This window comes from Ornithodoros turicata, chromosome 3 (genome assembly GCF_037126465.1).
Source record: "Ornithodoros turicata isolate Travis chromosome 3, ASM3712646v1, whole genome shotgun sequence".
Taxonomy (NCBI): domain Eukaryota; kingdom Metazoa; phylum Arthropoda; class Arachnida; order Ixodida; family Argasidae; genus Ornithodoros; species Ornithodoros turicata.
Genome location: NC_088203.1, coordinates 54702851 through 54714766, shown reverse-complemented (window position 1 = coordinate 54714766; position 11916 = coordinate 54702851).

Below are 11916 nucleotides of genomic sequence, written 5' to 3'. Positions count from 1 at the left end.
GTGAGAAAGCGCAAGAAGACCTCCACATCGTACGTGAAAAGAAAGAACTCCGAAATTTCGGAAGCTCTAGGAGTCAAGGCACGTCGACAGATTTAAGCAGCGTTCGACGTTTCCCTTCCCGGTACATCGAGCAGCAACTGCCAGCTGTGCCCAGTGTTGTTGGGAAATATTAGGATGGCCTACCGAGCAAGTAAGTCACTGCAACAGCGATGCCAAATTCTTACGCTTGTTCCTGCATCGATGTCAGAGCGCGACGTCCAAGCAATCGTTCCTGAGGCAATCTGGTACATGATTAAGAAGTCCCAGAAGTTGGTCGCGGTAAAAGATGTGTGGGCATTGCCTGACCCGTACGAGCACAGTGCTCTGAAGGAAGATTATTTGGCGAGAGCAACGAGTTTTTGTACGGTGGATGAGCTGGACTGCACACGAATGCAACAACTCAGGGAAAAGACTGGACTGCACAGTTCAGAGCCCAAGATAGAGAGATGTCGTGTCCCCAAGCGTCCCAGGCTTTAGTGGACGAGCGACTGTCACAAAACACGAAAGGCACAAAACTGAGCGTGGGGTATCCTTCGTAGGTACCCAACTGCACAGAATTTGCTTACCTTTAAGAAAGCACGAGCGAAAGCGAGATGGACACGGAAACAAGCTCAAAAACAATCATGGAGAGGCTTTGTTTCGTCATTAACGTCAAATACACCCTCAAAGAAAGTTTAGGAGAGACTGAGAAACATTAAGGGCGACCATCGTAACTTTTCCACCCCTCTTTTGCAAATCAATGGGTCTCCCCGTGACAGCTTGGAAGAGCAAGCCAATGTCCTGGGCGAACACTTTCAGAGCGTTTCCAGTTCAGAACGTTACAGTAAAGAGTTCTTGAAGATTAAAGCATCTGCTGAAAACAAGAGTATATGTGCCGGTTATGGTGAGCGTTTCGCGTATAATATGCCTTTTAATGTGACTGAGCTTCTCAGGGCCTTGCCATCGAACGACACGGCCCCAGGACGGATCGCATCGTATATTCGACGCTAAGGCACCTGTCAGCCGAAGCCCGAGAATGTCTTCTTCAGTTCTTTAACTTAATTTGGAAAGAAGGGCAACTTCCTTTTCGCTGGAAACTAGCTACAATTATTCCTTTGTTGAAAGCAGGAAAAGATTCCTCTAACCCAAGCAGTCACTGGCCTATTGCTCTCACAAGTGTCTTGGGCAAAACGTTTGAGCGAATGGGAAAATAACCGTCTTGTTCATTATGTAGAAGAAAATCATTGTCTTAGTAAGTATCAGTGTGGTTTTCGAGTCGGTTGTTCGAGTGTTGTTTCGACAGTTGACCATCTCGTTCGTCTAGAAACTGCCATCCGCGACGCATTTGTAAGAAAACAGCACTGCTTATCGGTCTTTTTGGATCTAGAAAAGTCATACGATACTGCGCGGCGCTACGGTATCCTTTGTGACCTGCACGCTTTCGGGATACGGGGCCGTCTTTTTCGTTGTATTGCTAACTTTCTTGAGGGGAGGACCTTCAGGGTCTTACTTGGCACAAGATTATCACAACCCTTCAGCAAAGCAAATGGTGTTCCACAGGGATCTGTGCTGAGTCTGACACTGTTTATAGTTAAAATGAATTCTATGGTGAATGCAATTCCACCTGCTATTACCTACAGATATCCTGCTGTTCCACTGATATAGGTAGATGCGAACGGCAATCACATCTCACTATAAATAAACTGAGCAGGTGGGCAAACGAAAATGGGTTTAGGTTTTCAACCGGCAAAACAGTTTGTGTTCCATTTTCTAGAGTAAGAGGAATGTTCCCCGGAACCTGCTCTTAAAATAGACAGACGTGACCTAGGAGTTCAGCCAGAATGTAAGTTTCTCGGTCTTATCCTCGATAAGAAGCTGACCTTCTCGACCCAAATTACACACCTGAAAGCAAAATGCACAAACTCCTTGAGCCTCTTCAAAGTACTATCACACAGGTCATCGGGAGCAGATCGAGAAACTCTTCACAGAGTCTATATGTCCATGATCCGTTCAAGACTTGACTATGGGTCTGTGGTGTATGGTTCAGCACGTCAATCAGTTCTGAGACGTCTTCATCCTATTCATCACCAAGGACTTCGTCTGGTCCTGGGGGCATTTTGCACCTCACCAGTCGAGAGCCTCTATGTTGAATGCAACGAATGGTCACTAGAACGACGAAGGTTTTATCTTGCCACCTCTTACGCACTAAGGATAAGAGGATACCCTGATCATCCTGCCCTCTCATGCGTTAAAGACACGCACTTTCAACAACACTTCATTAACAGGCCCACGACCATTCCACCACTTAGCATGCGTCTTTTGCAAGGTGTTCAAGATTATGGGTTCGCACATTATAGCTCTTTCGTGCTGGAGACCGTAGACTCCCTCAGCTTTTTGCAAGCGATATGTAGCCTCCATACACACACACACACACAAAAAAAAAAAAACTCATTGTCCATCGTGCACTAATGTCTGGCATTCAGAGCTACCACTAAAGGTCTTTTGATAATGTTCTGCTGGGTGCCGAGCCAAGTTGGCATACCTGGCAATGAACTCGCAGATGCTGCAGCAGGAGCTGCTCTTCGTGGTGACCCAACGCCTTTCGAGGTTCCTTATCCAGACCTTAGAAAGGGCCTCAAAAAGAAAATCAACGAAGCATGGCAAAGAGATTGGGATTCTCTGGAAATGAACAAGCTACATCTCATTACGGGTAACATAGGCAGCTCCACTTTCTCTTTCAAAAACTGTTCACATGAAGTAATTTTGAGCCGACTCAGGATAGGACACACACACTTGACACATCGTTTTCTGCTACGGAGGGAGGATGCACCCCAGTGTCTGAGCTGTGGGGTGCAACTCTCTGTTCTACACATCCTGATCAGCTGTCCATCACACCAACCTCATCGTCGTCATTATTTCCATGAATTTTATCGAGATCACATGCCACTGCATCCGGCTCTTTTTCTGGGTGATGAACCTGTTATACCTCCTTTAAGAATTTTTAACTTTTTTAGGGATATTGGGTTTCTAGATGCTCTATAATTTTCTATTTTTTATGTTATAGAGTCATGTATGTGCTACATTTTACATGTTTTATTTCTAACCTAATCATTTAAAACCTGATTGTTTTTAACCTAATTTGTTACATTGACTACCACAGCCTTGGCGCTCTATGGCCCTCGTTGCTTTTGCGCCTGAAAAATCCAGCCATCATCATCATCATTTTCCGCGGAAAATGCATACGATAATTCAGGGGTTAAAATTGAGTTGATGTTTACTGTTGGTATTTGAATGAAATAAGGTAAAATGAGGATTTTTCTCATCAGCACTGCAGTGATGTGATTGACCCAAGCCATTTTAGAGAACCTACTGCAGCAGGGAGAAAAAACCCTTTTCAAGCAAAAAAAGAAAAGAAACGGTGCTTTTGAGCAGATATGCTACATCATCACGTACACACTATATACTTTATTTTTAATATACTTTCAAAAGACAGACATACATGTGGTCATCGAACCCGAAGCCCATCTCCTTGTAGCGATTATCATGTACTGGAACCAGTTGAAGTAGGTTACCTGTAATGACAAAAATTATACCAGTGTTCGTAACAGCAGGTTCAAAAGCGATAAAAACCGGGCTTTTTGGTGGCGCATTCTAACAGCGATAAAACCCCAGCGCAGGGGACACGGACAGACAAAACACAGTCTTCGTGCAGTGCTTCGTCTGTGTTTTGTCTGTCTATGTCCCCTGCACTGGGGTTTTATCGCTTTTCGTAACAACGACAGAGCGGTGTCAAAATTCGAAAATTGCAGGTGAAGTACAGTAAACAATAGAATATAGATAACTGCCAATAATTTCCCATTAGTCATTTTCTGCCGATATGTTGCAGCCACAATGCCAAATATGAACGAAATAATCAAAGAAAATGCCAAAGCAAGCTTACTGGTGAAAAAGTACTGTGTGTGCTCTACACACTATGCCGTATTTTTTAGTTATTTCCGTACTCAATTTGTGCACTGTGCTTTCATGTAGTGCTAGAATCACATAGGCTGAACATGACCAATATTTAGTTTCTGGTTCCCCAACACCAAGTAATTCATCGCCTATTAGGAGCGTTCTCACAAATCTTTTGCGTTATCGCGTTAGAGGCTATGTGACATCTGCGATAAGTAGAGGAAACACAGCACGGAAACAGCAAGGACTTCAAAAATGAAAGAACGGTTAATAATTGTGATCTTATATCTATCGCTTTACTATTGCCTGGCCCCAACAGGTAGGAGACAAACTCTTAGGCAGTTTCACGCTTTAACACGTTTGCAAAACAGAAGCCAATAGGACGCGCGACTTCTGTCCCATGACGACTTGCGCTAAAGTAGCGCTACCCGGTGACTATAGGCACGGGCTAAACAAGCAGAGGGCCTCAGCTGGAGGCTTCCCTTCGCTTTTAACAGCGCAAGTGGATGTTTGCGCAGCCCTGGCGCGGATTCCTGATATTTTGCGACAATGTAGTAGGATGTAGCAGGATTGGCTGTGTGGCGCAATTGGCGGAGCAATCACATCACTGGACTGCAGCCCGCCGTAGCGACGTACTCGCCGTTGTACTAATTTCGGAAATTACCTTCTGGAAACTTCTGCCACCATTCTGGAAGGCTTTGAACAATTTTAATTGTGGGAAACTTATTTTTTCAATTGAACCTTGAGAACTGCAAAGTGAATCTCTCTGTTTTTATTTGTACAACGCAACAACAATAGAAAAAAAAAATAGTAAAATTTCTGCTTTATCTCCGCTCGCTAAATTCTCGCAAAGAAAAGTGCATGGAAGATGGGAGGAGAGGACTAAGTGAGCCCCTCTTGTTTTACCATTCCTTCCCCCGCATTGACCTTGATGCTGGGGACAACAGTCTTGTCAAAAAGGTTCCGAAACAAGTCTTATCACAAACGCACCACAAATGAAGGTGGGGACACTTCCTCCTGGAGACCATCATTACACGCTTACGCACGTTTCTTCGCAAAAATCAAGCAAGCGTGGCTAAAGCGTAATTGTTACTCTTTTTTTTGTGTCGATTTTGAGTTGCGATACTGTGCATAGTTTTGGTTGGGTCTGTTGGGCGTTTATCCGAGGAGGTTCGCTTGGCAATTTTCGAAGTTCAATTGACTAAAAATAAATTTCCTGCAATTAAAAATTGTCAAAAGCCGTCCTCTATGGCGGCAAAAGTTTCCAGAACTGGTAATTACCGAAAGCCCAAATTACCAATCTTCCATCGGTTACAGCGCCAGTTCCGATTTTTTTACCACTTTACGTGGAACGCCCTGCATATGCGCTACATATTAAAACATAAATGTGTACTGTAGCACAAACAAACTTCTAGTGTGACCTCCCAAGGTGCATGTTAACTGCAGTGAGCCCAGTTGGGTGCTCCAACCATAGTTCAAGGTAACTCGTTACTGTAACTAAGTTCCTTTTTTTGGTAACTTGTAACTTAGCTCGGTACTTTTGCGCCGTTTTAACTTTCAGAGGAACTCGTTTCTTTTTCAGGTAACTTTGCCAGAGTAACTTAAGTTCCCAGTTACCTTTAACTCTCTTTTCGCTCAAGCCCACATAGTTTCTTGCTTTCTCTCCGGTTCCTTCATGGTATTTCTTGCCATAAAACGCGATATTCAATCAATGACAGTATTTTATTCAGGAAGTAAGAACCGCCGCCATTGAAATGAAGCTGAACCATTGTGCGCCCACAGGGAGTAAGATGCAAAGCGTTCGAATAGACCTCTACCGGAGAAACATAACGCTGGTAGACAGACTGAAACCGAAACAAATCGGAAGAAGAGGGATGGGTTCCACGAACGGGCACTTGTTCGTTGCCTCTCATTGAAAGAAAAGTAGGACCGAGGGTCGCGTCCATTTAAGGGACCGTATCGTAATCCCCTCAAGAGCGTGGCTGCACCACGCAGCTACTCAGGCTGCACCTGCGTAATGCTATTTTGTGTCCCAAGTAACTCACTAAGTGTGAGTTACATTTCAGGCTGAAGAAATTCGTTATTAGCTTAGTTACATTTTCATGCGGTAACTTAACTTGTAACGAGTTCTTTCTGACGGGTACCTTCTCAATCTACGGCTCCAGCTCTAGCCCAACATGAATAAAATGAATAATTCAAAGATTTAGCTAATTGCCTAACAACGATATCGTTCAGCTCCAGTTTTAGGGTACAGTGCCAGTAACCTAGGGGCAGTGATAGAATCTACCTAAATTAACCAATTTATCTGTATATATACATAATTATCTGCAAATCAATATCTGTATTCAGTAAAAACCCTCTATATTATCCTAATGTAAGCATGTTTGCGCATAATCTCATATGCGCCTTCGTGTTCATTATGACAGACGTTGCACAATGGATGAGATAGGTGGATATATATATATATATATATATATATATATATATATATAGTTGTATATGTTATGTCGGGGATTAAGAGGGAGCAACTCAGCGGGGCAATCGAGACGTTTATTCTGACGGGCAAGAAGAAGCAGGCACGCGCGATCATTCATATGCGAGCACGATTAGGGCATCGTCCTCATTATCTTCACGGCATTACCCCCCTCCTTCGGAAGGCTGGGCTGGGGCTTCGGCTGGCCGGACGAAAGGCTTCATACGCAATACGTGAACAACTTCTGTTCCACGTGAGCGGTGGTCAGGCGGCGGTACGAGGGGTGCGACCTCATAGTTGAGAGGGGAGAGCTGCCTAGTCACGCGATACGGGCGAACGTAGCGCTTCAAGAGTTTCATGGAACGGCCACGCAGACGAGTTGGTGTCCACAGGAGAACTTCATCTCCGACGCTGTATTCCACTGGGCGGTGGCGGGCGTCATACCGGGAACGGTCTTCGTCTTGCTCAGCGAATGTGCGTAGGCGAGCCAACTGACGAGCTTCTTCAGCGTTAGCGACGGCGTCGGCCACCAGGACAGGCGGAACGGCCTCGGGAGGACAAGGCAGCTCTTAATCCCCGACATAACTGGTGGAGGTGCGGGGCAATCAAGTGGTTTATTCTGACCGGCAAGAAGAAGCAGGCACGCGCGATCATTCAGATGCGAGCACGATTAGGGCATCGTCTCCATTATTTTCACGACAATATACAAATGGAAAATAGCCGAAGCTCTGTAGCTGCACATTGACCATGTGTTTACAATATGACCGTGCACTCCCAGCCGAGTACAGCTGTTTCGTCCTACTTGGGACTCGTCAGCCCGGCGTAGGCCGGGCTGACGAGTCGGCCGTGCCCTACGCCGTGCTGACGAGTCCCAAGTAGGACGAAACAGCTGTACTCGGCTGGGAGTGCACGGTCAAATTGTAAACATAGGTATATATATATATTCATATTTATAATTTATAATTCATATTTATAATATAAACATATTTATAATTCACTGGCTTGCACTGTGGCATTGAAGAGTGCTCAGTCACCCTCCCAGGTGTACATCGCTCGCTGAGTGACCCCTGATTTGCCAATCCCGAACGATGCGCAGCTACCCAGGGCCGACGAGCCGCAAACACGGCGAAACACGTGTCCTCTGGTGCTGTCGCATCGTTCAATGAGTATCTGTTTCTCTACGTGCAGCCATAGAAGCCATCTTAACTGTAAGTTTGAATTTCAAACACGTCTAGCATCATTTACTTATTTTTTTAATGGCTTTCCCCCCCTCTTTATAATTCACTGGCTTGCACTGTGGCATTGAAGAGTGCTCAGTCACCCTCCCAGGTGTACATCGCTCGCTGAGTGACCCCTGGTTTGCCAATCCCGAACGATGCGCAGCTACCCAGGGCCGACGAGCCGCAAACACGGCGAAACACGTGTCCTCTGGTGCTGTCGCATCGTTCAATGAGTATCTGTTTCTCTACGTGCAGCCATAGAAGCCATCTTAACTGTAAGTTTGAATTTCAAACACGTCTAGCATCATTTACTTATTTTTTTAATGGCTTTCCCCCCCTCTTTATAATTCACTGGCTTGCACTGTGGCATTGAAGAGTGCTCAGTCACCCTCCCAGGTGTACATCGCTCGCTGAGTGACCCCTGGTTTGCCAATCCCGAACGATGCGCAGCTACCCAGGGCCGACGAGCCGCAAACACGGCGAAACACGTGTCCTCTGGTGCTGTCGCATCGTTCAATGAGTATCTGTTTCTCTACGTGCAGCCATAGAAGCCATCTTAACTGTAAGTTTGAATTTCAAACACGTCTAGCATCATTTACTTATTTTTTTAATGGCTTTCCCCCCCTCTTTATAATTCACTGGCTTGCACTGTGGCATTGAAGAGTGCTCAGTCACCCTCCCAGGTGTACATCGCTCGCTGAGTGACCCCTGGTTTGCCAATCCCGAACGATGCACAGCTACCCAGGGCCGACGAGCCGCAAACACGGCGAAACACGTGTCCTCTGGTGCTGTCGCATCGTTCAATGAGTATCTGTTTCTCTACGTGCAGCCATAGAAGCCATCTTAACTGTAAGTTTGAATTTCAAACACGTCTAGCATCATTTACTTATTTTTTAATGGCTTTCCCCCCCCTCTTTATAATTCACTGGCTTGCACTGTGGCATTGAAGAGTGCTCAGTCACCCTCCCAGGTGTACATCGCTCGCTGAGTGACCCCTGGTTTGCCAATCCCGAACGATGCGCAGCTACCCAGGGCCGACGAGCCGCAAACACGGCGAAACACGTGTCCTCTGGTGCTGTCGCATCGTTCAATGACTATCTGTTTCTCTACGTGCAGCCATAGAAGCCATCTTAACTGTAAGTTTGAATTTCAAACACGTCTAGCATCATTTACTTATTTTTTTAATGGCTTTCCCCCCCTCTTTATAATTCACTGGCTTGCACTGTGGCATTGAAGAGTGCTCAGTCACCCTCCCAGGTGTACATCGCTCGCTGAGTGACCCCTGGTTTGCCAATCCCGAACGATGCGCAGCTACCCAGGGCCGACGAGCCGCAAACACGGCGAAACACGTGTCCTCTGGTGCTGTCGCATCGTTCAATGAGTATCTGTTTCTCTACGTGCAGCCATAGAAGCCATCTTAACTGTAAGTTTGAATTTCAAACACGTCTAGCATCATTTACTTATTTTTTTAATGGCTTTCCCCCCCTCTTTATAATTCACTGGCTTGCACTGTGGCATTGAAGAGTGCTCAGTCACCCTCCCAGGTGTACATCGCTCGCTGAGTGACCCCTGGTTTGCCAATCCCGAACGATGCGCAGCTACCCAGGGCCGACGAGCCGCAAACACGGCGAAACACGTGTCCTCTGGTGCTGTCGCATCGTTCAATGAGTATCTGTTTCTCTACGTGCAGCCATAGAAGCCATCTTAACTGTAAGTTTGAATTTCAAACACGTCTAGCATCATTTACTTATTTTTTTAATGGCTTTCCACCCCCTTTTTATAATTCACTGGCTTGCACTGTGGCATTGAAGAGTGCTCAGTCACCCTCCCAGGTGTACATCGCTCGCTGAGTGACCCCTGGTTTGCCAATCCCGAACGATGCGCAGCTACCCAGGGCCGACGAGCCGCAAACACGGCGAAACACGTGTCCTCTGGTGCTGTCGCATCGTTCAATGAGTATCTGTTTCTCTACGTGCAGCCATAGAAGCCATCTTAACTGTAAGTTTGAATTTCAAACACGTCTAGCATCATTTACTTATTTTTTTAATGGCTTTCCACCCCCTCTTTATAATTCACTGGCTTGCACTGTGGCATTGAAGAGTGCTCAGTCACCCTCCCAGGTGTACATCGCTCGCTGAGTGACCCCTGGTTTGCCAATCCCGAACGATGCGCAGCTACCCAGGGCCGACGAGCCGCAAACACGGCGAAACACGTGTCCTGTGGTGCTGTCGCATCGTTCAATGAGTATCTGTTTCTCTACGTGCAGCCATAGAAGCCATCTTAACTGTAAGTTTGAATTTCAAACACGTCTAGCATCATTTACTTATTTGTTTAATGGCTTTCCCCCCCTCTTTATAATTCACTGGCTTGCACTGTGGCATTGAAGAGTGCTCAGTCACCCTCCCAGGTGTACATCGCTCGCTGAGTGACCCCTGGTTTGCCAATCCCGAACGATGCGCAGCTACCCAGGGCCGACGAGCCGCAAACACGGCGAAACACGTGTCCTCTGGTGCTGTCGCATCGTTCAATGAGTATCTGTTTCTCTACGTGCAGCCATAGAAGCCATCTTAACTGTAAGTTTGAATTTCAAACACGTCTAGCATCATTTACTTATTTTTTTAATGGCTTTCCCCCCCTCTTTATATATATATATATATAAATTGCAGAAGATGAAAAATCAAACAGCCGCGACGCGGAATATGAGCGAAAGGAAAGGGGACACAGCGACGGATTTGAGGTATTAACAGAATACAAACAAAGGTTTACTTTACATAATTAAAACATTATTTAGGAAATGGGGAAGTGTGGACGTTTCGGAGGGAAGCTCCTCCTTCTTCGGGACAGAAGAGGCAACAAGTCTGTCCAAGGCCTTTATGGATTCAGCTTGCTGGCGTAATCTTGTGTATTCGCGCCACCTGGCGTTCGTCGATGAGTCACGTTCTGGAAGGTTTGTCACTGTCCGGTGATGTGTCACTGCCCTGACGTTCCGGGATCTTCTGAAGTCAGAGATGGGGGTCATCGTCTTTCTTTCAAAGGCATCGACCGTTGTGCAATCATTATCTGGGAGACCGGGGTTTAGGTCATCGTGTCTGAAAGCCGAAGGTGGCCTCCTCGGGAAGTCGTCGTTTGGGGCGTTGTTGTTCTCGTGACCCTGTTGCTTCATCAACAGTCCATGTAAGGAGAAGTCATCTATCGGTTTTTTCCGTAGCATTGTCCGTAGTGCGGGGATGTCCTCCAGCCATATCTGAAAGAGAAGAAGAACAGGGCGAGACGGAGGATAGCTAATTGTTTAAGTTTCTAACTGATGATAGTACACCGGGATCTTCATTGATTGCGGATTTAAACTTATAAATAAAATATGACTCGCGTTGTTCCCTGCATCTGTCAGAATTGAAATTTGATTCAAGAATAAAAAGGGAGACGTCATTTATTGAGTGTCCGGGCTGTTTGAAATGGCGGGAAACAGGAAGCTTCGGCTTCTTGCTAACGTCTGATCTGTGGTTATTAAACCTGATTCTGAAGGATGTTTTACTTTGTCCCACATACTGACATTCACATGCTTTACACTGAATGACGTAGATGATATTAGAGGAATTACAGTCAAAATCTCCGTTGATTTTGATGGAAAAGTTCGAATTTGTACTTTTGACAATCTGGGTACTTTGCATTAGCTTGCAGATTTGACATCTGCTGCCGCCACAAGGGCGACAACCGGTCAGAGAAGCATCCGGTTTCTTAACTTTTGACCTAACCAGGCAATCCTGTAGGTTCCGAGCGCGTCTGTACGTAACGCGTGGCGGTTCGGGAAATATCTGCCCCATCCGCTCCGACTGGAGAAGGATACTGTGGTGGCGGCGGAGTATACCGTTAATATTTGGAGCATTCCCGCCGAAAGTTACAACGAGGTTGACGCCGTCGTTGTCCGATGGTCTAGTGTGTTTTTCGAATAAGGTTCGGCGATCGATATTGCGGGCTTTGTCTAGGACATTCTCAACTAGGCTTGTAGGAAATTTGCGGTTGACAAACGCGCGTTTCAGTTGATCAAGATTTATGTCTAGGTCTTCGTTGTTGGAACAGATACGTCTATACCGTAGCGCCCGGCTGTAAGGTATAGCGAGTTTAGTGTGGCGCGGGTGGCAGCTGTTAAAAGAAAGATACTGTTGGGAGTCAGTAGGTTTGCGGTAGAGGTCAGTGCATTATGCAGATTGTGCATGAATATATATATTACGCAATCTCAGCTGATGCGGTGTTCAA